Genomic DNA, 26,662 nt, shown 5'->3' with positions numbered 1-26,662 from the left:
TCCTGGTGTCTCGGTCCGTAATTTCTCTTTGAGTGTCCCGGTCGCCATTTATATTCCCTGTGTCCCTGTGTCCCGGTGTCCCGGCCTGTAATTTCTCTTTGAGTTTCCCGGTCGTCATTTATATTCCTTGTGTCCCGGTGTCCCGGTCTTTAACGTGATAAAGTCTTCAATGGCTCTGGTGGTGCAGCCAGTTGAGGAAGTTTAACTTTTCCTGAGGCGCAACACATTCCCATTGTTCCACCACTAAATTTCAAGGCCTTGCAATAGGGAAAAATTTTAGACATAGTCCCGATTTGAACACATCTACTCAAGCTATAATCATCGACTTGGCTGTACCTGAATGCCAGGCGATAATTTTGACGTTGCTCTTGTGATTTCTCGGCACACTTTCTTTTGGCATTATCTCTTTGAGCCGCAAAACTGTTTTCACGTTGTTCTTGTGATTCGTCGGCACGCTTTCTTTTGGCATTATCTATTTGAGACGCAAGCCTGTTTTCACGTTGTTCTTGTGATTCTTCGGCATAATTTTTTTCGGTAAAATTTCTTTGAGCCTCAAGCCTTTTTTCACGTTGTTCTTGTGATTCCTCGGCACGCTTTGTCTTGGTTTTATCTCTTTGAGCCGCAAGCCTATTTTCACGTTGTCCTTGTGATTCCTCGGCACGCCTTCTTTTCTTACTTTCTGTTTTAGCCGCATGCCTTTTGGCATTAACTCTTTGAGCTGCTTCCTCGGCTGTTTCTTCTGCGATTGTAGGATTTTTCTCACACGATGTGATTCCTCGGCTGTTTCTTCTGCCATTGTTGGATTTATACTGAAATTCTCTTTGACTCGCCCCCTTACATACTACGTCATGTAAAAAGCCTTATATACTTATAATGACGTCATATGCGTACAAACACACAAACATACAACTTATTTATATATATACAGATTTATAAAAAGATTTGTTTTTTTATGAAAAAGATTTGTTTTAATATTATATTAAAAACACATGTGCAATAAATTACAGATTTGTTAATAACGCACATATACACATAAACAAAAGAGAGAAAGGGAGGAGATAAATCAAGTTTTTTTCTTGCTTTTCCAACAGATGAGGTTGTCGATTTCCAAGGACTTGGGAAGTTCATGATCTTGTTCAAAAACGTGTCCATGACATCGTTGTCTACATATCCAAGGAGACTGCAAGTCATCCTCTCCTTCAACAGTTGGGGGATCTATTGTTGACAGAACATCGTTGGACACCGCAGTAGATTGTTGAATTGTAGTCTTCACGCGCGAAAAATTATAATTGAATACATCATCGTTCATTACCCACCTTGAAAGTGCTATTCCAATGCGCCTACCACCTGCCGAAGTCCTCCACTTTTTCGTTGGATCTGCATCAGTCTAGAATAAGAAATTAAATATAACATAACTAAAAGCTTTGTTGTTGCATATATCTTTAGCGTCAGCTTTAGACTAAAGAAAAATTCTAGCTGAAAAAAAAATAGGTAAGGAGGCCACCCGATAATATTCATTATGGTGATGCTTGTATTTGGTTCTAGAATGTCTTAAGGACGAGGGGGATACCAATAGGTATAAGAGCCTGTCTAGAAAGAATAGTCATTCTAGTCCATCTTTTTGAGAATAACTTAAAGACAAAATTCTTCGCAAAAATGTGAAAGTGGGTATGGGGCCGGGTCATATACATTATGGTAATGCTTGTTTCTAATTCTTGAACGGTCAAACAAATTATTTTATCGACGGGGGGCCTGTCGTATTCATAATGTGTATTCTACCACTAGTCATGACAACCTGTATGGACAGACAAGTTTGTCTCGTCTGTCTTGTTGAAAGTTTAAAGGAAGAATTCCAAGTAAAAAAAAGTCAGGGTTTTTGAGACCAGTGTAAGTACTCTGGTATCATCATTGCACGTGGTAAGGTCCTACCACTGCCTACACTGATAATAATAGGATATGGTATCAGCGTTAAAACAGACCATAGATTCTACTAATGAACCTTCACTGGTGTTAGTATTGTGAACTTGCCACAACTATAATCGGTAGGGATGCAACAAGTGTATTTCCGTGGGGTGCATGTGCCACATTATGAGCATGGTCTCGAATCTTGGTCAAAACAATATTGTTGGTTTCGTGGACGTCTATATTTTTGGGTGCAAGAATCGTTCTTTCACTTAGCCATTTATTATTTTCATAATTGTTTAGAATATTCCGAAATACTTTTTCAATCAATTCATTTTTGGACGTCACTAAATTACAGAATCCAGCAGGTAGTTGTATACGTCCTGAAATTGAGTCTACTGGGAGCTTTCCGTTTCCAATTGCCAGCAATTGATCTGAAAATGTTTGACCAGAGTCATCGTTTTGCAATTGGACACGCATATCTATATATATAAAAATAAATTGTTTGTGGGTTATGTCTGTCGGGTGACGTCACTGTCCGCATATGACGCCTGAATTATTTCATCATATACCAATTCAAAAACGAATGTATTCAAGCCGAAGTAGCTCAGTTGGTAAAGCGCTATGTTCCAGGTTCTAGGTCCGAGAGGTTCCAGGTTCGAACCTTGGCTTTAGCAAAATAAAAAGAAAAAAAAACTAAAAACTAATAAAAAAAACTACAAAAACCGAAAAAGAAAAAAACAACTAAAAAAAGAAAAAAACTGAAATATAAAGGAGAAAAATAAAACCAAAAAAAATAAAAATAAAAAATAAAAAAAAACTAAAAAAGGTGAATGTATTCAAGCCGAAGTAGCTGAGTTGGTAAAGCGTTATGTTCCAGGTTCTAGGTCCAAGAGGTTCCAGGCTCGAACCTTGGCTTTAGCATTAATACAAAAGAAGAAAAAAAACTAAAAAAGGTAAAAACTACAAAAAAAACTAAAATAGAAAAAAAACTAAAAAAACTAAAAGAAAACTAAAAAGAAAAAAGAAAAAAAACTAAAAAAGCTAAGAAAGGTAAAAACCAAAAAAAACTAAAAAGAAAAAAAGGAAAAAAACAAAAAAATTATCTCATCATATACCAATTCAAAAACAAATGTATATACAGACCGGGACACCGGGATACAAATGACGACCGGGACACCGGGACACAGGGAATCTATCTATTTTATATATATAAAAATAAGTTGTTTGTTTGTGTGTCTGTCTGTCGACTGACGTTGTGTTGACGTCTGAATTATTTCATCATACACCAATTCAAAAACGAATGTATTCAAGCCGAAGTAGCTGAGTTGGTAAAGCGTTATGTTCCAGGTTCTAGGTTCGAGAGGTTCCAGGTTCAAACCTTGGCTTTAGCATTAATACAAAAGAAGAAAAAAAAACTAAAAAAGGTAAAAACTACAAAAAAAAACTAAAAAGAAAATACTAAAAAAACTAAAAAAGCTAAAAAACTAAAAAAACTTAAAAAAAAGGTAAAACACTAAAAACTAAAAAAGAAAAAAATACTGAAAAATGAAGGAAAAAAGAAAACTAAAAAAATAAAAATAAAAAAAACTAAAAAAGGTAAAAACTACAAAAAAAAACTAAAAAGAAAAAAGAAAAAAAACTAAAAAAGCTAAAAAAAAAGGTAAAAACCAAAAAAAACTAAAAAGAATAAAAGGAAAAAAACAAAAAATTATTTCATCACTAGCTGCTAGGGTGGCGCTTCGCGCCACCCCAATACCGAGTTGGTGGGGCGCTTCGTGCCCCCCCAAGCCCCGCCGCGCGCATAAGTCGTTAGGCGCCATATTAGTTACGCGCCATTGTAGTTGTGTCCCTGTGTCCCACCTGTGAATAAAGATATATATATATATATATATATATATATATATATATATATATATATATATATATATATATATATATATATGTATATATATATATATATATATATATATATATATATATATATATATATATATATATATATATATATATATATATATATATATATGTTTTTAACTACGTAAAACATGCGAATATACAACATTCTTCGCTGTCCCATTGTATATGCATATAAATAAATTGTCAGGTTTACTGACTCTTGAACATGCAACATATAATTGTCCATGGGAAAAACAATCCGCATTCAGATCTATACCTCATTATTCTAATGATGTGTCCCTGTGTCCCGGTCGTCATTTATATTCCCTGTGTCCCGGTCGTCATTTGTATCCCGGTGTCCCAGTTTGTAATTTCTCTTTGAGTGTCCCGGTCGTCATTTATATTCCCTGTGTCCCGGTCGTCATTTGTGTCCCGGTGTCCCGGTCTGTAATTTCTATTCGAACAATCCCTGTGTCCCGGTCGTCATTTATATATCCTGCCTGTGCCCCCGAAGCCCCCGTTGTAGTTGTGTCCCTGTGTCCCGGTCGTCATTTATATTCCCTGTGTCCCGGTCGTGATTTGTGTCCCGGTGTCCCGGTATGCAATTTCATCAGTTGACAAACATGATGTCAGTCGACAAACAACTTCATGACGCATACAGCTCAATCCTTATTATGACGTCAGTCGACAAACATGATGTCAGTCGACACACAATCATTACGTCACTCGACAGACACACACACACAGACAACTTATTTTTATATATATAGATATACCAATTCAAAAACGAATGTGTATACAGACCGGGACACCGGGATACAAATGACGACCGGGACACAGGGAAAATAAATGACGACCGGGACAATCAAAGAGATATTACAGGCTGGGACACCGGGACACAAATGACGACCGGGACACAGGGAATATAATTTTTATAATTACGACCGGGACACCGGGACACAGGGAATATAATTGACGACCGGGACACTCAAAGAGAAATTACAGACTGAAGGAGAGCAAGTTGTTAGTATGATTCCAAACAATGCACGAATTTGACTTGGAGTTGACGTTTCGTACTCGTCATTGATGCAGATATCCCAGTGTTGGTCATTCTCCAATAAATTCAGAGCTTGGCATGCACTACGGTAAGTGTCATTTATAATACCGTTTACAATTCTCAAATACTGAAAGGACGTCGGACCGGGTACATTCACCAAAAGCAGGTTGAGAAAGAAGCACTCCTGTTGATTGGGGTGTATGGTGTAGAGTCTTCCTATCATGGTATCTTTGAAGATGGTAGGTTGGCAGTCGACTGACTTACCCTGTTTTCGACTTTCAAATACTTTATTTTTAGCATTCCACGTGTAATACGAAGGCACTTCAGTATACAGCAGTCTTTTTGCATAGCGAAAAGAAAGCAGTTAACGTTGTATCCGGTGGATTCAGAGCTCTTTGTTGCACGTTGGATTCCGAAAAATAAACACGTTGACCATTCTGTAAATGTACCGCTAAGTGAACAACAACTGGACTACGTTCATGTATCGGAAATGAAAGAATTTGCCTAACAGCTTTATTACTGCTTATGTATCTTCCAGCCTGATATTGTACAATTTCGTCGATATCACTGATTTCGGACTGCAAGCCAAAAACTGCCTTTGTTGACGTATTTACATATGTATTTGATTGCCTTTACGGAGTTACAGTATTCAACGTTTATGTGTGTATTAAATTTTTTCGATAATAAAGGGGAATATGGAACAACCCACTGGTTATCTACTTCGATGGTGGTACCGTTACGCTTCTTAATTATTGCTGTTTTACCGCCATCTTCAGTAGATCTTCTTCTATATTGTGGGTAACCATCATTGCCAGTAATTGTGTTGAGTACTAAAAGTCGAGGATATTGCTTTGTGCACCTTCCTTTGGCCATACATGGTGAATTTTCGTTCAGTGCATCGCAAGGTCCATGTATCATATTTTTTACAACAATATCATATAACCCCTTATCGACATTTTCATCAGGTATTTCGGTGGAAATCACATCGTCAATTTCATTAGAAGTAATTTTATAATGTAGCCAGATTAGTATATGTGCGTGTGGCAATCCACGTTTTTGCCATTCCACTGAGTACATCCAGCATTGCACTGACCCAAACACTTCAAGTTTTACTATGTAGTTTATCAGTGATTTCAACTTTTGCCGGAAGACACGGGCCGTAATGCTATGTCTATGAACCGCCGATTGTCCTTGAAGTAAAAGCTGCTGTATCTCGTCCCAAGATTGATTACATATAAATGTAGTAAATAAATCTGAACGACCATAGAGACGAACATACGCAATAGCATCTTGAGCATATTCATGCATATGACGGGGACTGCCAGTATATGACGAAGGTAAAATCGTTAATCTTCCAACGTTTGTGGTATTACCGTCATTTACAACTGCATCTCGCAAATAAATGTATTGTTCAGAGCGGAGCTTGGTCCGATTCAGACGGATAAATAGCAAATGTTCTGATTCAATTTTTGCATACATATCAACGATGTATTGGTGAAACAAATGACGGCATTTCAAAATATAATTGTCTTCATCCTTCCGAATCATTAGTCTATAGGAATAATAATGCATTGCATTGCATTTCTTATTCATTTCTTTGTTAGTGGCTGGATTTATCAATTTAATATTAAAGTGATAGCCGTCGGCTCCATCCCAAAAAATGATAGGATATTGTAGGGCATCGTAGCATCGATGAGTTTCAGCAATTGTTACCATTTGAGCGTTTCACTTATGAAGAATAATATCTCGAGGTAAAAACTGATCACCGACCATAACGACTGCCATTTTGTCGATAGTTGGAGCATTGTATCTACGCACATGTTGGCCAGGAGGCGTTTTGTCAGCGGAAATAACAATTTTACGCATATCAGTAGGCATCAAATTGATGGCTGTTTTGAACAGACGCACTAAATTATTATTTTCGTGGAAAAGATGTTGCAATAGGGAAACGATTGTCCTTTCAACGTCGGGAGAAATTTCGCAACGTGCATTGAATTCAGAATTTCTATCACTGATGAAGTACAATTGTAAAAATTTATGATTCTCGCCTGAGAATGGTAGAAGGGACCCTGCTCAATGATAAATCTGCCCTTTTACTTTGAAAGTAGGCATAAAGTGATCTGGATTTTCGATTTGGGCACCAAACGACGTCATTTGGAAACATGAGTTATATTTTCTGATCTGTGATAAAAAACTCTTAGATTCTGACGTAGTTCCAGTAAGCAAAGTCTTCAATGGTCCTTGTGGTGCAGCCAGTAGAGGAAGTTTAACTTTTTCTGAGGTGCAACACCTTCCCATTGTTTCACCATTGAATTTCAAGGCCTTGCAATAGGGACAAAGTTTAGACATAGTCCCGATTTGAACACATCTACTCAAGCTATAATCATCGACTGGGCTGTACCTGAATGCCAGGCGATAATTTTCAGGTTGCTCTTGTGATTCCTCGGCACGCTTTCTTTTCTTACTTTCTCTGTCAGCCGCAAGCCTGTTTTCACACTGTTGTTGTGGTTCCTCGGCACGCTTTCTTTTCTTACTTTCTCTATCAGCCGCAAGCCTGTTTTTATGCTGTTCTTGTGATTCCTCGGCACGCTTTCTGTTCTTACTTTCTCTATCAGCTGCAAGCCTGTTTTCTTGCTGTTCTTGTGATTTCTCGGCACGCTTTCTTTTCTTACTTTCTCTATCAGCTGCAAGCCTGTTTTCACACTGTTGTTGTGGTTCCTCGGCACGCATTCTTTTCTTACTTTCTCTATCAGCCGCAAGCCTGTTTTCTTGCTGTTCTTGTGATTCCTCGGCACGCTTTCTTTTCTTACTTTCTCTATCAGCCGCAAGTCTTTTGGCATAGACTGTTTGAGCAGCTTCCTCGGCTGTTGCCATTGTAGGTTCTTCAGTCATTTTACAATTAAACATTTTTCCGTCCACGAAATACTTACAATTAAAAATTTGTCTTTGAACGATTTTCTTAAATACATTTAATGACGTCTTCGTCATAACAAACATGAGGACAACTAACTCCATGACGACATGACGACATGATGACATGAGGTCACTTGACAGATAGACAGACAGACAGACAAACAGACAACTTATTTTTATATATATACTAGCTGTTAGGGTGGCGCTTCGCGCCACCCCAACACCTAGTTGGTGGGGCGCTTCGCGCCCCACCAAGCCCCCCCGCGCGCGTAAGTCGTTACGCGCCATATTAGTTACGCGCCATTGTAGTTGTGTCCCTGTGTCCCACCTGTGAATAGAGATAGATATAAATATATGTTTTCAACTACGTATACATGCGAATATACAACATTCTTCGCTGTCCCATTGTCTGTGCATATAAATAGATTGTCAGGTTTACTGACTCTTGAACATGCAACATATAATTGTCCATGGGAAAAACAATCCGTATTCAGATCTATACCTCATTATTCTAATGATGTGTCCCTGTGTCCCGGTCGTCATTTATATTCCCTGTGTCCCGGTCGTCATTTGTGTCCCGGTGTCCCAGTTTGTAATTTCTCTTTGAGTGTCCCGGTCGTCATTTATATTCCCTGTGTCCCGGTGTCCCGGTGTCCCGGTCGTCATTTGTGTCCCGGTCTGTAATTTCTATTCGAACAATCCCTGTGTCCCGGTCGTCATTTATATATCCCGCCTGTGCCCCCGGCGTCCCCGTTGTAGTTGTGTCCCTATGTCCCGGTCGTCATTTATATTCCCTGTGTCCCGGTCGTGATTTGTGTCCGGGTGTCCCAGTCTGTAATTTCTCTTTGAGGTTCCCGGTCGTCACTTATATTCCCCCTGTCTCGGTCGTCATTTGTGTCCCAGTCTGTAATTTCTCTGCCATTGTAGGTTCTTCAGTCATTTTACAATTAAACATTTTACCGTGAACACATGTCTTAAATACCATTAATGACGTCACCGTCATAGCAAAAATGACGACAACTAACTTCATGACGTCAGTCGACACAGAAACATGACGTCACCTGATCCACAGACAGACAGACAGACAACTTATTTATATATATATAGACTAGCTGTTGGGGTGGCGCTTCGCGCCACCCCAACACCTAGTTGGTGGGGGCGCTTCGCGCCCCCCCAAGCCCCCCCGCGCGCGTAAGTCGTTACGCGCCATAATAGTTACGCGCCATTGTAGTTGTGTCCCTATGTCCCACCTGTGAATATAGATATATATATATATATATGGTTTTAACTACGTAAAACTTGCGAATATACAACATTCTTTGCTGTCCCATTGTCTTTGCATATAAATAGATTGTCAGGTTTACCGACTCTTGAACATACAACATATAATGGTCCATGGGAAAACAATCTGTATTCAGATCTATACCTCATGATTCTAATGATTGCCCTTGAGCTTTGTTGATGGTGATTGCTAATCGACCATTCCCTGTCCCGGTGTCCCGGTCGTCATTTACATCCCCCTGTTTCCCCCGGTGTCCCCGTTGTAGTTGTGTCCCTGTGTCCCGGTCGTCATTTATATTCCCTGTGTCCCGGGTCCCGGTCATCATTTGTATCCCGGTGTCCCGGTCTGTGTATACATTCGTTTTTTAGTTTTGTTTTTCTCCTTTATTTTTTTCCTTTTTTTTTCTTTTTTAGCTTATTTAGATTTTTAGATTTTTTAGTTTTTTTTATTAGTTTTTAGTTTTTATTTCTTTTTAGTTTTTTTGTCCCGGTCGTCATTTATATCCCCTTGTTTCCCCCGGTGTCCCCGTTGTAGTTGTGTCCCTGTGTCCCGGTCGTTATTTATATTCCCTGTGTCCCGGTCGTCATTTGTATCCCGGTGTACCGGTCTGTATATACATTCGTTTTTTAGTTTTGTTTTTCTCCTTTATTTTTTTCCTTTTTTTTTTCTTTTTTAGTTTATTTAGATTTTTAGATTTTTTTGTTTTTTTATTAGTTTTTAGTTTTTTTTTCTTTTTAGTTTTTTTGTAGTTTTTACCTTCTTTTTAGTTTTGTTAATTTTTTTTTTTATTTTAGTTTTTTTATTAGTTTTTAGTTTTTTTTTCTTTTTAGTTTTTTTGTAGTTTTTACCTTCTTTTTAGTTTTGTTAATTTTTTTTTTTACTTGTGTCCTGGTCGTCATTTATACTCCCTGTGTCCCGGTGCTTTGTTGATTGCTAATCGAACATTCCTTTTGTCCTGGTCGCTTTCTCTTTGAGTGTCGTCATTTATTTTTTTCTTTTTTAGTTCTTTTAGTTTTTACCTTTTTTAGTTTTTTTTTAGTTTTTAGTTTTTTTAGTTTTTTACCTTTTTTTAGTTTTTTTAGTTTTTTTAGTTTTTTAGCTTTTTTATTTTTTTTATTAGTTTTTAGTTTTTTTGTAGTTTTTGCCTTTTTTTTAGTTTTTTTAGTTTTTTAGCTTTTTTATTAGTTTTTAGTTTTTTTTGTAGTTTTTGCCTTTTTTTAGTTTTTTTAGTTTTTTAGCTTTTTTATTTTTTTTATTAGTTTTTAGTTTTTTTTGTAGTTTTTGCCTTTTTTTAGTTTTTTCAGTTTTGACGTCACCTGATCCAGTTTTTTCAGGTGACGTCACCTGATCCACGATCCACAGATCCACAGACAACTTATTTTTATATATATAGATAGTTTTTTTTTTTTTACTTATGTCCTGGTCGTCATTTATACTCCCTGTGTCCCGGTGCTTTGTTGATTGCTAATCGAACATTCCTTTTGTCCTGGTCGCTTTCTCTTTGAGTGTCGTCATTTATTAGTTTTTTCCTTTTTTTCTTTTTAGTTTTTTATTGGTTTTTACCTTTATTTTAGCTTATTTTTCAGTTTTTTCCTTTTTTTAGTTTTTTTTATTTTTTATTTTTTTTAGTTTTTTACCTTTTTTTAGTTTTTTTAGTTTTTTTAGTTTTTTAGCTTTTTTACTTTTTTTATTAGTTTTTAGTTTTTTTTTGTAGTTTTTGCCTTTTCTTAGTTTTTTCAGTTTTTTTTTTAGTTTTTTATTGGTTTTTACCTTTATAGTTTTTTTAGTTTTTTAGCTTTTTTATTTTTTTTATTAGTTTTTAGTTTTTTTTGTAGTTTTTGCCTTTTTTTAGTTTTTTCAGTTTTGACGTCACCTGATCCAGTTTTTTCAGGTGACGTCACCTGACACATCCATCCATCCATCCACAGACAACTTATTTTTATATATATAGATATAGATATCTATCTATATTCACAGGTAGGACACAGGGACACAACTACAATGGCGCGCAACTAATATGGCGCGAACAAAAATAACCTAAAAAGAAAAAAATTGAAAAAAAGGAAAAAAATAAAAAAGGTAAAAAACTAAAAAAAAAAGCTAAAAAAACTAAAAAAGCCGCAAAACTAAAAAAAAGAAAAACTAAAAAAGAAAAACTAAAAAAGAAACTATATCTATATATAAAAATCTATATATATATAAATAAGTTGTATGTATGCATGTTTGTTTGTTTGTGGGTTTGTATATGACGTCATTATAAGTATATAAGGCTTTGTATGTGACGTCATTATAAGATGACACTACAGACCAGGACACCGGGACACAAATGACGACCGGGACACAGGGAATATAAATGACGACCGGGACACTCAAAGAGAAATTACAGACCGGGACACAAATGACGACCGGGACAGCGGGACACAGGGAATATAAATGATGACCGAGAAACTCAAAGAGAAATTACAGACTGGGACACCGGGAGACAAATGACGACCGGGACACAGGGAATATAAATGACGACCGGAACACAGGGACACAACTACAACGGGGACGCCGGGGGGCACAGGAGATGTTCGATGAGCAATCACCATCAACAAAGCTCAAGGGCAATCATTAGAACAATGAGGTATAGATCCGAATACGGATTGTTTTTCCCATTGACAATTATATGTTCACATTATGTATTCACAGGTGGGACACAGGGACACAACTACAACGGCGCGTAACTAATATGGCACGTAATGACTTAGGCGCGTTGGGGGCTTGGGGGCGCAAAGCGCCCCCACCAGCTAGGTTTTGGGGTGGCACTAAGTGCCACCCCAACAGCTAGTAATAAATAAATAAAATAATACTGTACCCTGATGGTTCCTAATACAGGACCCTAGATCATGTTTAAAAAAAAGGCATAGAATCTCTCCCTAAAAGAAGTCTTGCAGAGCCGTGAAATAGTAATTACTAAAACGAATTTTAGTGCAATGAGATGTATCTTTACAAATCCTCCTCTCCGTGGAAACTATTTTCCAGAAATTAGAACAAGCTGAAAATAGCTTCAGATACTTCCTACAGAATATCTCCAAATGTGAAATTGAGTTTTACTTACTAGAAAGTAAGACAAATGAAAAGAGGAATTTCGTATAGGAATTTTATTTAGATTTCGCAGTACAAAATTTACTCTGGAAGGTTCACCACCAAATACTTCCATTTTCATGGAGAATTATCTCCATAAAACCCCGTCCTATACCCTTCATCCCACCAAAAAATGTCAGTTTTCTTACCAATAACAAACATTAAACGTAAATTAGGGGCAGATTCAATGACTTGCAGACCTTTCCTAGGGGCTGTGAGGGGCTGAACAAAATGTCTATACCAAATTTTGATTGGATGACTTTGAGGAAAAAGGAGGTGGGAGGAGCGTTACTCTCCAATGCTTTTGGTCACTTAAAAAGGGGCTGAAAAATTTTCTTTTTGTTCAAATGGGCCCTTTTCCGATGTTGCAATACACATACAAATACCACATTTTTGTAGATAGGAGCTTAAAACTTCTACAGTAGGAATCTTGGATATGTTGAATCTAACGGTGTGATTTACATTAGGATTCTTTGTCTTTTAGAATGTGTTTCTTCTTTTTCGAAAATCGGTTAAATTTTTTCAGGCTTGTGGCTTTTGATGGGTAACAATAAACTTTAATAGTCTTATATATTTGGAATCAGCTTAATGGGGCAATTCTTTTAGTTATTAAACAAACAAAAAACAAATTTTTTTTAATGAAAGTAAGGAGCGACATTAAAACTTAAAACGAACAGAAATTACTTCGTATATGAAAGGGGCTTTTCCTCCTCAACGCCCCGCTCTTTACGCTAAAGTTTGACTCTTTCTCTTAACTCTACATTTTAAAACAGGTAAAAACTTTAGCGTAAAGAGTGGGGTGTTGAGGAGGAAAAGCCCCTTTCATATACGGAGTAATTTCGGTTCGTTTTAAGTTTTAATGTCGCTCCTTACTTTCATTTAAAAAACTTTTTTTGTTTGTTTAATTTCTGGACGTTTTTGATTTAATGCATGTTTTGATCTTGGCTCTCCGCACATAAATAATTGAAACGAAATTCGCATATTAATTTTTTTGGCTAAATGGCTTTTCAATAGTTTTAATCGGAAGATTTTGAGAAAAAGGAGCGAAGGAGGAGGCCTAGTTGCCCTCCAATTTTTTGATTACTTAAAAAGGCAACTATAACTTTTAATTTTTTTACGAACGTTTTCATAAGTAAAAATATACATAACTTACGAATTAACTTACGTAGCGAACTTCTATATTCGTATGTTTTTATTGCGTATATGAGGGGGCTCACCCCTCTTCGATGCCTCGCTTTTTACAATAAAGCTTAAATTTCGTCCCAATTCCTTAAGAATGACCCCTGAATCACAAAGGCCGTAGAATAAATAGTTGAAATTACTAAAAATACTTTAGCGTAAAGAGCGAGGTATTACGAGGAGGTAAACCCCTCATATGCGTAATAATTTCTGTTCGTTTTCAGTTTTAATGCTGCTTCTCACTTTCAGTAGAAAAAACTTTTCATATTTATTTTTTCATTGTTTTCTTAAATAATGCTAGAAAATCCTGCGCCCCCTCCATTGAAAGTCTCTTCCCCAATGAGAAGTTCCTCCATGGAAAGATCCTCCCACGTAAACCCCGTCAACTCTGCCCCCCCCCCAACCAAAAATCCCCCTGAAAACGTCTGTACACTTCCCAGTAACCATTACTATATGTAAACACAGGTCAAAGTTTGTAACTTGCAGCCCCTCGCACGGGAACTGCGGGGGGAGTAAGTCGTCCCCAAAGACATAGTTATTAGTTTTTTCGACTATGGTGAATAAAATGGCTATCTCAGAATTTTGATCCGGTGACTTTGGGGGAAAATGAGCGTGGGAGGGGGCCTAGGTGCCTTCCAATTTTTTGGTCACTTAAAAAGGGCAGTAGAACTTTTAATTTCCGTAAGAATGAGCCCTTCCGCAACATTCTAGGACCACTGAGTTGATACGATCACCCCTGGAAAAAAAAAAAACAAAAAAAAAACAAATAAACACGCATCCGTGATTTGTCTTCTGGCAAAGAAAGCGAAATTCCACATTTTTGTAGATAGGGGCTTGAAACTTCTACAATAAGGTTTTGTGCTACGCTGAATCTGATGGTGTGATTTTCGTTAAGATCGTGTGACTTTTAGGGGGTGTTTTCCCCTATTTTCAAAAATGAGGCAAATTTTCTCAGGCTCGTAACTTTTGATGGATAAGACAAATCTTGATGAAACTTATATATTTAAAATCAGCATTAAATAGAAATTCTTTTGATGTGACTATTGGTATCAAAAGTCTATTTTTTAGAGTTTCGGTTACTATTGAGCCGGGTCACTCCTTACTACAGTTCGTTACCACGAACTGTTTGATATTCTGACGTCAAAGTTCAATTTTCTAGAGTTTTGGTTAATATTGAGCTGTATCGCCCCTTACTTACAGTTTGTCACCCCGAACTGTTTAATATAATTCTTAGGTCATGTGGAACTTAAATTTCTGTGTTTAGGCAAGGTTCGAGTGGGGGCCCAGGGAGGTGGGTGGGAGGGTTTTGCGCTTTTTTCTCCAATTGACCTGGCATTTAAATGGAAGTTAGTCTATACCTTGGAGAAGTCCCATAAGAAACTGAAAATAGATTTTGTGGGGAAGAGGGAAGAAATAGAACAGATATTAAAAGAATAGAGTGTAGATTCTTCAGGAAATTGTGCTGAAATATTGACGTTAACCAATATTCATGCTATTTTGGATTATATTGTTTTAAAATGGAAGAATCAAACACATGGCAAAACTAGGGAGAACCTAGGTTGTCAGGGTTGCCAGCTATCTTTTGTTTTTCTACCTCTATGGCCTAAACCCTTAGAGTCTCGAACCTAATTTCAATATTAATGCCTCCAAGTTAATGGTGAAAATTTCAAGCCAGCATCTATTTTTTGCCGATCTTTATGACAACTTCCGACCCCAAATAAATTTCAGCATGATAATAAAGTCAGTCATTTAAACAGCTAAGGTACATTCTTAATAGGGATAGGAAAATCCATTATCTTTGTTTGACCAATCTGATCAACTTTGCAATTCAGCTTAATCAAACATCATTCGTTTCTGTTATGAAATAGCCAAGACAGACATGCGTTATCTTTGAATGCTAGCTTTGAAAGAAGTGGAAATTTTACCATTTATTTTCAGTGTAATCCTAGCAGGCGAAGCCTGCAAGTCATAGTAGTGAAATGAAATATGTTCTTAACAGGCAAATGAAAATGGATCTAAAAGTATGTAAGAAGTTTTTGCATATGGGAGTCCCTTCTGCTAAATATGAATCAAATTTCAGACCAAAGGGGACGGGGTTCTGAATTTTGCCCGATTGAAATGTTTTCGAAGTCTTAGAATAGGAGTTTCGTGTCTAAAATAACTATTTTAGAACCCTTTTGCTAATTTTTATTGGAGTTACCACTGATCTAAAAAAAAATCAAGTGAATCGTCCAAAATAGTTATAATAGAAAAATTTTAAAACATAAAAATTATACTCGTGTATATAGCCTCTTCTAAGATAATAAGAAGAAGAGTGGCACTATTCAATACCCTAATAAACATTGTTTCCAATAATAGGGACAATGCGCCCTAACCTCTCTACTCGGGCCAAGTATAGCCCTATATAATATTCAAAATTCCAAGAAAAAATTGTAATAAATTTAGCCTTATAATATGCAATGATTTCTATTTTTTAGATTTTCAGGTTTTCATCCCTTTTTACCATCGTTTATAAATGACAATTAAATAAGAAATTTTTCTAACTGTTCTAATTTTTTAATAATGATCTTAAATTGTTGATCTGGCTTAAGAGGAAAATTTTCGTTAACTAAAAGATACACCTGCTTAACTAACATAAGCTAACGGAAAAATATATTATTTTGGACTGTACCTAGCATGATTAGAGGTAAGAGGTTCTCAAAGTATCTGTAATTAAATATAAAAAGAGTGTTGTTCGGGGAATTGAAAGGTGTTCCTCCTTTTTTTTTTTCAGAAGAGCCCATAGCCTAAACAAAAATAAACATTATTTCAACAACTTTAGTAAAAAAAACAGTAGTTCCATGTTTCATGCTCTTAGGGAAATTTGCAGTAATGTATTAATCGTTTATTTATTTTTTTGTGGCATGACTTCATGCATTAATTTTGTGACTTACGAGCCTAAACAGTTCAGTAATGAAGTTTGCTTAATGAGGCTCCTAAAGTCACTGCAAGAATCGCATTGCAGCACTAAAAACACAGCAAAATCGCGCATCGGTGAGGGTTAAGCCATAATGAGCGGTACCTTGTTTTTGACCCTAGCTTTAGTAATCAGCCTTGGTAATCGGTTCCCGAATTTATGGAGAATATACATGGAAATGTTAACGAATTACACTATGACAATTTGAATCATGGCTGTGAGATTTTTGACAATACATCCACTTATATGGTCATGATATTTTACCATTTGGAAGTCATTTAAATATTAGCGTTCGCTAAAGTTAAACCCTCGGACAAATCTACGTAACAAACCACTTCCCTTGTTCTTTTATTTCCATTGCTAGACAAAAACAAGAGAAGAAATTCAGAATCAAAGCCTTAACAGGTGTGGAGAAAAACAGACAAGAACTGTTTAAATACCAGGGTTTTGGGGGTGTAGAATTCAAACAGTTCGGGATAACGAACTGCAGTAAGGAGCGACCTGGTTCAATAGTAACTGAAACTCTAAAAACAGAATTTCATATAAATAGATACATCAAAAGAATTGCATTTCAATGCTGATTTTGAATATATAAGTTTCATCAAGTTTAGTCTTACCCATCAAAAGTTATGAGCCTGAGAAAATTTACCTTATTTTAGAAAATAGGAGGAAGAATCCGTTAAAGGTCACAAAATCCTAACGAAAATCACACCATCAGGTTTTGCGTATAAGAGAACCCTACAGCAGACGTTTTAAGCTCTTATCTACAAAAATGTGGAATTTTGTTTTGTTTTTTTTTGCAACAAGACAGATCACGGATGCGTGTTTATTTTTTGTTTGTTTTTTTCCCAGGGGTGATCGTATCGACCGAGTGGTCCTAGTCCTAGAATGTCGCAATAAGGCTAATTCTAACCAAATAAAAAGTTCTAGTGTCCTCCTTAAATGACCAAAAATTGGAGGGCACCTAGGCCCCCTCCCACGCTCATCTTTTCCCAAAGTCACCGGATCAAAATTCCAAGATTGCCATTGTATTCAGTATAGTCGAAAAGCCTATTAACTATGTCTTTGGGGACAAATTACTCCCCCACAGTCCCCTTGGGAGGAGCTGCAAGTTACATACTTTGACGAGTGTTTACATGTAGAAATGGCTATTGGGAAGTGTACAGACGTTTTCAGGAGGATTTTTTTGGTTGGGGGGAAGAAGGGTTGAGGGGAGGGGGGTCACGAGGAGGGATCTTTCCATGGAGGAAATTGTCATCGGGGAAGAAAATTTCAATGAAGGAAGCACAGGATTTTCTAGCATTATTAAAAAGAAATAATGAAAAAATAGTATAAAAAAGTTTTTTGAACTGAAAGTAAGGAGCAGTATTAAAACTTAAATATACAGAAACTATTACGCATATACGGCTCACCTCCTCCTAATACCTCTCATTTACGCTAAAGTATTTTTTAGTAATATCAACTATTTATTCTACGGCCCTTGTGATTTAGGGGTCATTCTTAAGGAATTGGGACAAAATTTAAGCTTTAGTGTAAAGAGCGAGGCAGTGACGAGGGGGTGAACCTTCTCATATACGTAATAAGAACGAGGAGGGAATAGCCCCTTTCATATACGGATTAATTTCTGTTCGTTTTAACTTTTAATGTCGCTCCTTACTTTTAGTTAAAAAAATAGTTTTTATTCTATTTAATTACATACAAATATCTACTTTTTGGCTGCTTAATGCATCACAATGACCTTAAAAAGAGCCTTCATCCAATATGTCCCCTCCCAAAGCAAAATCTGAGGCACGGCCACTCCTGAACGGTGACTGCCTCCAGATCTTGAACTGTGCACTGACCAACATCAATTAGACCGAGTTCTACCACTCATATTTCTTATAAACGATCTATCAAAAACTTAATACAAAAAAAGGTTAAACCTATTTAAATTTGATGGAAATTAAACCCACGGCAGATGTAGAGCTACATTTTTTCTTTGACACTAGCAACTCAAGACTTTTTTTGTTCTTAGTTGGTGTTTAACTTTTAAACTATTGGAGGCTCATAGACATCCTGTCTCTACTATTTCAGGCACTGTGAGCCAGTCTGCCACCCCACATCCAGAGATTATTTTCGGACCCTCCACCTCTAATTGGGGGTACACTTATAATCTGCACGTGTAGTTTATTAGATCGTTGTTTGTAGTTCTAGCGAACACTTACTTACCAAGTTCTCTTTCGCAAATTTGAAACCGTTACTCTCCAGCTTCATTATTGATAAATTTTATGGTATTCTTTGTCTATTAAAAAAATTGGGTGAAAAAAAATTTGGGTGAAAAAAAAAAAACCATGGACCTAGCTTATCAATACGTGTCCGGGAATTATATGGTGCTGTCCCGTTTTTCCTTACATCATGGTAAATAAGTAATATAGTGCTTAACAAAGTGTAGACAAATAGCGAGCTTTCTTGGGAGAAAATGTGAACCCATGCTTGGCTATGAATCAGAGTAAAATCAATTTAAGCCCAAGCTGCTCTTCCACTTGATGCAAAACTGACCAAAAATCTGATACGTTTCAAAAGTCCTAAGCTGGTGCCCAAAGGGGGCTAACTCAAGTTGCGGAATTATGACGCCACGGTGCAAACACGAACTAAGTCTTTGATCAAGACAAATGGGATCTCAGTCCAAGCTGTGGACCGATCCACTGACAAAAACATTCTAAGTCCGAAAAACTAAGTCCTGAATCGTGAAACCTAAGTTCTCAGTCAGTGCAAAAACTGCGGTCTAACTTTGTACAAATGCCATACATTAAAGAATCGCCTTATCTGGCCCATTATAGTATTTTGTTTTTGCCAAATTATTAAGAATCAATCGGGCAGTCTAGCAAAAACTTGTAGAGCTTGGACAAGAGATTGGAATTAATTACAGAAAACCAGAAGCCAACATAAACCATTGAACTTCTCTTGTTTTGTCCGGGATATAGAGATATTCAGGTTTGAAGTAACTTATATGAATAGTTTTTAATGGGCCTTTCCGATTAAACAGAGAACAATTTTTTTGAAGTTCAAGAAAAGGAGTTCTTAAAAACTTTTCAGCATACTTTTTTTGAAAATTTAAAGTTCAGTTCAAGGGAAGTATCAAACGATTATTTTAGCAGCTCTGTTAAAATCTGTCTGCTTTTATTGAAAACCTTGCCAAGACAGTAGAATAAACTTGCCTAGCACTTAGGAAGAGACTATATTTTGTTTATTTTTAACAAGCTTTACCACTTAGAAAAACCTTAGAAAATCTTAGAGAAACTATTTAGCTACTCTTGTTTTGTCCGGGATATAGAGATATTCAGGTTTGAATAACTTACATGAATAGTCTTAATGGGCCTTTTAGATTTAACAGAGCACAATTTTTTTTTTGAAGTTCAAGAAAAGGGAGTTGTTACAAAAAATTCCACCATACGTTTTTGAAAAAGTTAAAATTCAGTTCAAAGGAAGTATCAAACGATTAATTCAGCAAATTTATAAAAAATTGTCTGATTTTATTAAAAACTTTGCCTAAACAGTATAATAAACTTGCTTAGTACTTAGGAAGAGACTATATTTTGTTTACTTTAAGCAAGCCCGTTGTAAAGATTTTGCACTATTGGCACATTTAACATCACTTAGCAGATTTAACCAGCTTTCGGATTTTCCTGTGGCACTGGGAAAATTTTCTAAGGGTCTCTTTGTCTTTGAGACGGTCAGCCGAGATTGAGACTCAGCATGTTTTTAGCGTATCGACTGGCCTTAACTCTATTGTGAAAAGGTTGACATTTAAAAAAAAATTTATATTTGTGTTTATCAATTCCTTGCTTTACCGTATTTTCCGATTTATTGACTGGATTCCCCGATGAAAAAGAATTGTCAGAAGGAATTTAAGGTGATGTTCCCCTTTGAGGGAACCCGGAGGATTGTTTTCTGAGGAGATTTTACATAGAGAATTTTCGCGTAGTTTGTGGAATCTTGTGGGGAGAATTATCCGAGGAGGAAGGAGAAGTTTCCAGGGCAAATTGTTTTAATATTTTAAGTTCAAAACACAACCATTATTGATACACGAGAAGAATTGTCCACTCTACAGAGTAGAATATCCTTTTCTTTTTTTTGGGGGGGAGGGTATTTTCCGGAGTGGACCATTTTTTTGGAAAACTTTGTTTAAAACTTTATGTGTTAACAATGGGCATCATACATACCTTACGAGTCATACTGCCGGGCTGTCTGGTGTTTTGTTAACCACGGAAGCATAATCGTATGACCTTTGGACTATTTGTGATAAAATGGCTATCTTAAAATTTTAATCGAAAGCATTTGAAGAAAAGAGGGTTAGGAGTTGGTGGGTGGAGTACTTTCCCTCTTACCACTTCTGACTCTTAAAAAGCGCACTAGAACTTCCTATTTTAGATCGAAGGAGCCTCCTCCGAAGCTTATAAAACCACCTCTACCGTAGGAAGTGCCTCTGTAAAAAAATGGCTGGAGAAATAAAATAACAAAACATTGAGGCCTTATGTCTCTTTACCATAGGCAACGAGACAGCGTTACCTCTAAAAACCTTGGAAGGTTTTGACGGCAGGGATATGCAGGCACACTATTGAAACCCCTCATCACACCAGTCATCCCAGAGAGATATTTTTCTTTTTCTCTCTTTTTGTGGTGCAAGTATTAATTTTTTTTATATATTAATACGAGAAAAGCCCAATTCTTCCTCTCACCCACTCCCTACATCTTCGTAAACTCATGTACACAATTGAAATGTTAAACTTGTGATTGACTTTAGGTCCTATCTTGCTTGTTGTTTTGTTATTTACTTTTCTGCCATTTCAGACTTATCTAGCTTATTACAATTATTTTTTTAATTTACTAAATTAGTTTACTCTAAGCACCTATTTTCTTCCATAAGCCCAATTATATAATTATTTCACTTAATTTTCTTCAACCACATAATATACCTTGTTATTGCTCTAGGCGTGATAAAAAATATTATAACTGAACAAAATAGGAACATAAATAATACTACTACTACTACTACTACTAATAACTCACTGCAGCACCAAGCCGCCTGAGGCCAACACAGCTACGCACGCTCCTCCTCCAACCTAATCTATTTAAAGCCTCCCTCTTTACACCCTCCCAGGAAGTTCCCATTTCCTTTAAATCCTTATTTATGACATCCTCCCAACCCAGACATGGACGACCTGCTTTCCGTGTAGCCCCAGACGGTTGGCCAAAAAGGACAATCTTCGGTAATCTGTCATCCTTCATCCGTAGAACGTGGCCTAGCCATCTCAACCTTTCTTTCATTATAGCCCCAGAAAGCGGGATTGAACCACACTTTTCGTACAACCTACTGTTTGAAATACGGTCAGTCAGCCGGGTACCCAGAACAATCCGTAGGCAATTTCTCTGGAAAACATCTAGTAAATTTTCATCTGCTTTTCGGAGTGTCCATGCTTCAGAGCCATATTTGACCACTGTCATCACTGTAGCTTCCAATATTCTAATCTTGGTTTGACGGCTTATCTTTCTATTCTTCCAAACTTTTTTTAACTGTGAAAAAACACCCTGAGCTTTAGCTATTCTACTTTTAACATCTTCACTGCTCCCACCATCTTTACTAATAATACTACCAAGGTAACTGAAGCTCCCAACCTGATCAATCTTTTCGTTACCTAAGGTCACCTGTTCATCTTCACTTATTCCTAACCTTAGTGACTTAGTCTTCTTGACATTAATTTTCAAGCCTATTTTAGCACCCTGAACTCGTAAAACCTCTAAAAATTCATTCATTTTGCTCACACTTTCATCTAATATGCTTAAATCATCAGCATAATCTAAGTCCAGGAGCGTTCTTCCTCCCCATTTGATTCCATGGTCTCCAATTGCCTTTCCTGTGCTCCTTAAGACGAAGTCCATCAAAATGATCCATATAAAGGGGGATAGAACACAACCCTGCTTAACTTCTGATTTAATACAAAACCAGTTGCTAACCTCATTTCCTACCTTAACCGCAGCAGTATTATTCTCGTACATAGCGCAAATCACTTTAATGTATTTTTCTGGTATACCATATAACGATAAGACCTTTGTTAACGCTGTTCTATCAACAGAATCGAAAGCTTGCTCATAATCGATAAAACTAAGGACCAAAGGTGTTTGACAACGAAGGGACTTCTCAATTATTAACCTAAGAGTGAAAACATGGTCGACACATCCTCTACCTTTTCTAAAACCGCATTGTTCTTCCCTTAAAACTTTGTCTACAGCATGTCTCAGTCTAAAAAGTATCATATTACTCAGTAATTTGCTACCTACAGAGACCAGACTAATGCCTCGATAATTCCGACATTCACTCTTGTCACCTTTCTTATACAGTGGTTTAATTAAGGTTTTCCTAAAATCATTGGGTACTTCCCCTTTTTCAAAAATCATGTTCATAATCTTCAGTAACTTATTCCTAACCTCAGAGCCACCATATTTAAGGAACTCATTAATCATACTATCAGCACCTGGGGCCTTATTATTTTTTAATCCTTCTAGTACTGTCGCTAATTCTTCCTCACTAAACAAATCTTCCTTCACATCCAAGGTATCACAAACTTTTTCATTTTCATCTATATCTTTTCCTGCAACTGTATCTCGGTTTAGCACATTCTCAAAATGTTCCACCCATCTTTCTTTAACTTTTTTCTTATCACTAATTGTGACCCCATTTCTATCTTTAACTGGGACTAGTCCGGAGTTCCTGGTAAGGAGCAACCCAGCTCAATAATAACCAAAACTCTATAAAACAGATTTTTTATACCAATAATCACATCAAAAGAATTCCATTTTAATGCTGATTTTAAATATATAAGTTTCATCAAGTTTAAGCTTACCCATCAAAAGTTATGGCCCATCAAAATGCAAATTTTGTATATTTGCCAGAAGACGGATCACGGATGCCTGTGTATTTGATTTTTGTTTTGTTTTTTTTTCCCAGGGGTGATCGTATCAACCCAGTTGTCCTAGAATGTTGCGAGAGGGCTCATTCTGACAGAAATTAAAATTTCTAGTACCCTTTTTAACTGACCAAAAAAATTGAGGGCACCTAGGCCCTCTCCCACGCACATTTTCCCCCAAAGTTGCCGGATCGAAGTTTTGAGATAGCCATTCTGGTTAACTTAGTCGAAAACCTAACAATATGTCTTTAGGGACGACTTAATCCCTCACAGTCCCCGGGAGAGGGGCTGCAAGTTATAAACTTTGACCTTTGTTTGTATATAGTAATGGTTATTATTAAGTGTACATATATTTTCAGAGGGACTTTTTCGTGTTGGGGGGACGGAGTTATGTGGAAGGATCTTTCCATGGAGGAATTTATCATAAGGGAAAAGAATTTCCATGAAGGAGGTGCAGGATTTTCTAGCATTATTAAAAAAAATAATGAGAAAATAAATACATTTTTTTTCAACTGGAGGTAATGAGCAGCATTAAAACTTAGAACGAACGTAAAATATTATGTCTGTAAGGGGGTTTGTCTCCTCCGTAATACCTTGCTTTTTACGCTAAAGTATTTTTAGCAATTTCAACTATTTATTTTACGGCCTTCAACTTTTTACGGCCTACGGCCTTTAGTCACCAAAAAAAATAAAAAACACGTTTTAATAAAAACTGGCTAGGGGAAAACCTGCCATTTGCGGCTTGAATATTGGAACTTTGAAAAGTAGCCTGAAACCCCTCAAAATTGTGTCGGATCGAAGCAAAAAGTATAACATTGGAGTCCTGACCAAAACTCTGCATAGGGTACTTACAATTCGTAAACAATTTTGGGACACTCCTCCCCCTTCCGAAAAAACAAGCCCTAACAAAGCCAACTGTTGTTCTGATTGGCTGAAATTATATATTCTCAAATCCTCAAATCCATGAGGAACCTATTGCACAAGAAAAAAAGTGGAAAAGAAAAATTCGGCTGCCCTGAAAAAGAGGCCAAATGAGGCCAAACTTATTTTCAGTGAGGGCCCAGGTCCTAAATAGGGAGACCGAAAGTGGTCTAAAAGATTATTTTCGATCGGCTCGGATGGGGAAGGATAAAATGTCTCTATCATTATCAAAACAAGAGAAAAAAAACTAAGGAAAGTGTTTATAGACGGCAGTACATATTAAGATTGATAAGACTTTTAAGACTTAAGACAAGAAGCTTCTATAAGACAACCATCAATAACCTTAAGATATGACCTAGTCCAAAAAAGTTTGGAAAATGGAGACGTCATATGATGAAACATAAGTGTTTATTATTTTAAAAGCAGATCGAGACATTAATTTTTTCCAATAAGTATTCCTAATAAATGCAAAAACATCTATCACAATATGCTTTCAAATGAAACACAAACAGTTGTGCAAACTCAATTCTGCAAAAATAATATTTATAGCAACATTTGTCACTTTGTAGTTTTGAGAACTATTGAACATAAGCATGAATGACGATGAACTCTGACAATGACTATATTCATATTGCTTACATTTCTTAGTATTATATTTGTGAAAGCAGATACCATTGTGACAAAGCCACCAAGAGAAATTTTGGCTGAAGTAAATCAAACAGATGGCGTCAGAGTGAATTACAGTGAAGGAGGGCCGACCATGCACATGGTCAACAAATGGAAAACATGGTACATGAACACGTACAAACAAACCTCAGAAGTATCCAAAGAACATCAAGAACATTTCAAAATTCTCCATTCGTATCTGCAGAGACTCGAATTTTTGTTAAAGGACGACATTTCAAACTACATGGAGTTGTTTAAAAAAATTGACATAGAGATAAATATAATATTATACAGTGTTTTTCAATATAGAAATGATCTTAATCTGTATGCGTTTGAAAATGATCTTAACTGTATACTAATGAAAATGTTGCCCGAAGATCGAACAAACAAGGATCTGTTGAATCATCAGTATTTTCTAGTCAGTGAATTGACCTCGTTAAGAAAGGAGATGAAATTTTCAATGTACAAATATTTTGAGTTCACTTGTGAAGATTATTTGAAGAATGCTGAGAGCATCCAGTTGATTGTGAATAAAATCAGAACAAATGTCAAGTTAATTATCCTGCTTGAAGGTTTAAAATCTTTAGAAGCTAAGCAAAAATCACTAACTATCACTTGTTCTCAGGAGAGTTATATTCAGTCTAAACAACAGGAGGAGATTCAATTTCACCTGGCAAATCTCCGTTATTACCATTATCCTTGTCATGCCACAGAAGAAAATCCAGGTGGAATTAAACATAGTGAAACATTAGACACAGATAATCAAGTGACAGCAAAAGATTATGATCAAGGTCAAGTACGACACAAGGCTTCAGCTGGGATTAAAGAAAATGAAAATGAGGCACTTGAGGTTATTAGTACAGATCTCCAGAACAGCAGAGAAGAAAACTTTACCGTTCAGTCAAACACGCAAAGTAAGACTGACATGACACCGCAAAACAGTTCTCCCCAAGGACATATCTTGGAAGCAAATGCAACTGTTGAAGACAGTGCGCTGATTGCTGATTTTAATCTCGATGATAAGCTTAAACAAAATAACATTATAAGCTCAACTCCTTTGCCACCATACCATAGTGAATCAATTAAACATAGTGAAACAATAGACACAGATAATCAAGAGACAACACAAAATTATGATCAAGGTCAAGTGCCACACAAGGCTCCAACTGAGATTAAACAGATTGGAAATGAGGCACTTGAGGATATTTTTAGTACAGATTTCCAGCACAGCAGAGAAGAAAACTTTACCGTTCAGTCAAACATGCAAAGTAAGACTGAAATGAAATCGCAAAACAGTTCTCCCCAAGGACGTATCTTAGAAGCAAATGCAATAGTTGAAGACAGTGTGCTGAGTGCTGATTTTAATCTGGACGATAAGCTTAAACAAAATAGTATTGAAAAGTCAACTCCCTTGCCACCATGGTACTCACAGACATCGTCTGTTACCGTGATTGGTTGCATCGTAGCTCTATTAGTACTACTACTTCTACTTCTTATTTTAAAAAAATATTTAAAACGCAAGGACCTAAGTAGTCAAGATCCGTCGTTAACCCGATACGATACGGGTTTAACTATGGTATGAATTATATAAGCAGGGTAGGATTTACAAATAGGCACACTTTACCTAGGTCCAGAGGTGCACAATACCGCTCTGCCTATTCACAGGAAAAGTGGTTTTAAAACAATTTATGATTTTCTTGACTACTTTAGAATTGTCAGATGCCTCTCCCAGGAATGGCAGTTGAGAGTTCTTTATTAGTTTTCGCTTTCATTACTTTTGGCTCATCATTTGCGTTCTGTTCAGGGCTTCCACTATT

The 26,662-nt window shown here is 36.6% G+C and overlaps 1 protein-coding gene across 1 annotated transcript in view; it reads left to right on the top strand.

The window, feature by feature from the left end:
* The first annotated feature begins 15,247 nt into the window (after positions 1–15,247).
* The window catches only part of LOC136043187 (uncharacterized), a 105,191-nt gene continuing 93,776 nt past the window's right edge, over positions 15,248–26,662 (top strand). The window contains exon 1 of the mRNA XM_065728122.1: positions 15,248–15,379. The gene's annotated coding sequence lies outside the window, so the exon portion shown is untranslated. The remainder of the gene's footprint in view (positions 15,380–26,662) is intronic.

Source organism: Artemia franciscana, unplaced genomic scaffold, assembly GCF_032884065.1.
Source record: "Artemia franciscana unplaced genomic scaffold, ASM3288406v1 Scaffold_364, whole genome shotgun sequence".
NCBI classification, from domain to species: domain Eukaryota; kingdom Metazoa; phylum Arthropoda; class Branchiopoda; order Anostraca; family Artemiidae; genus Artemia; species Artemia franciscana.
This window is presented reverse-complemented; position numbering and strand designations above follow the sequence as displayed.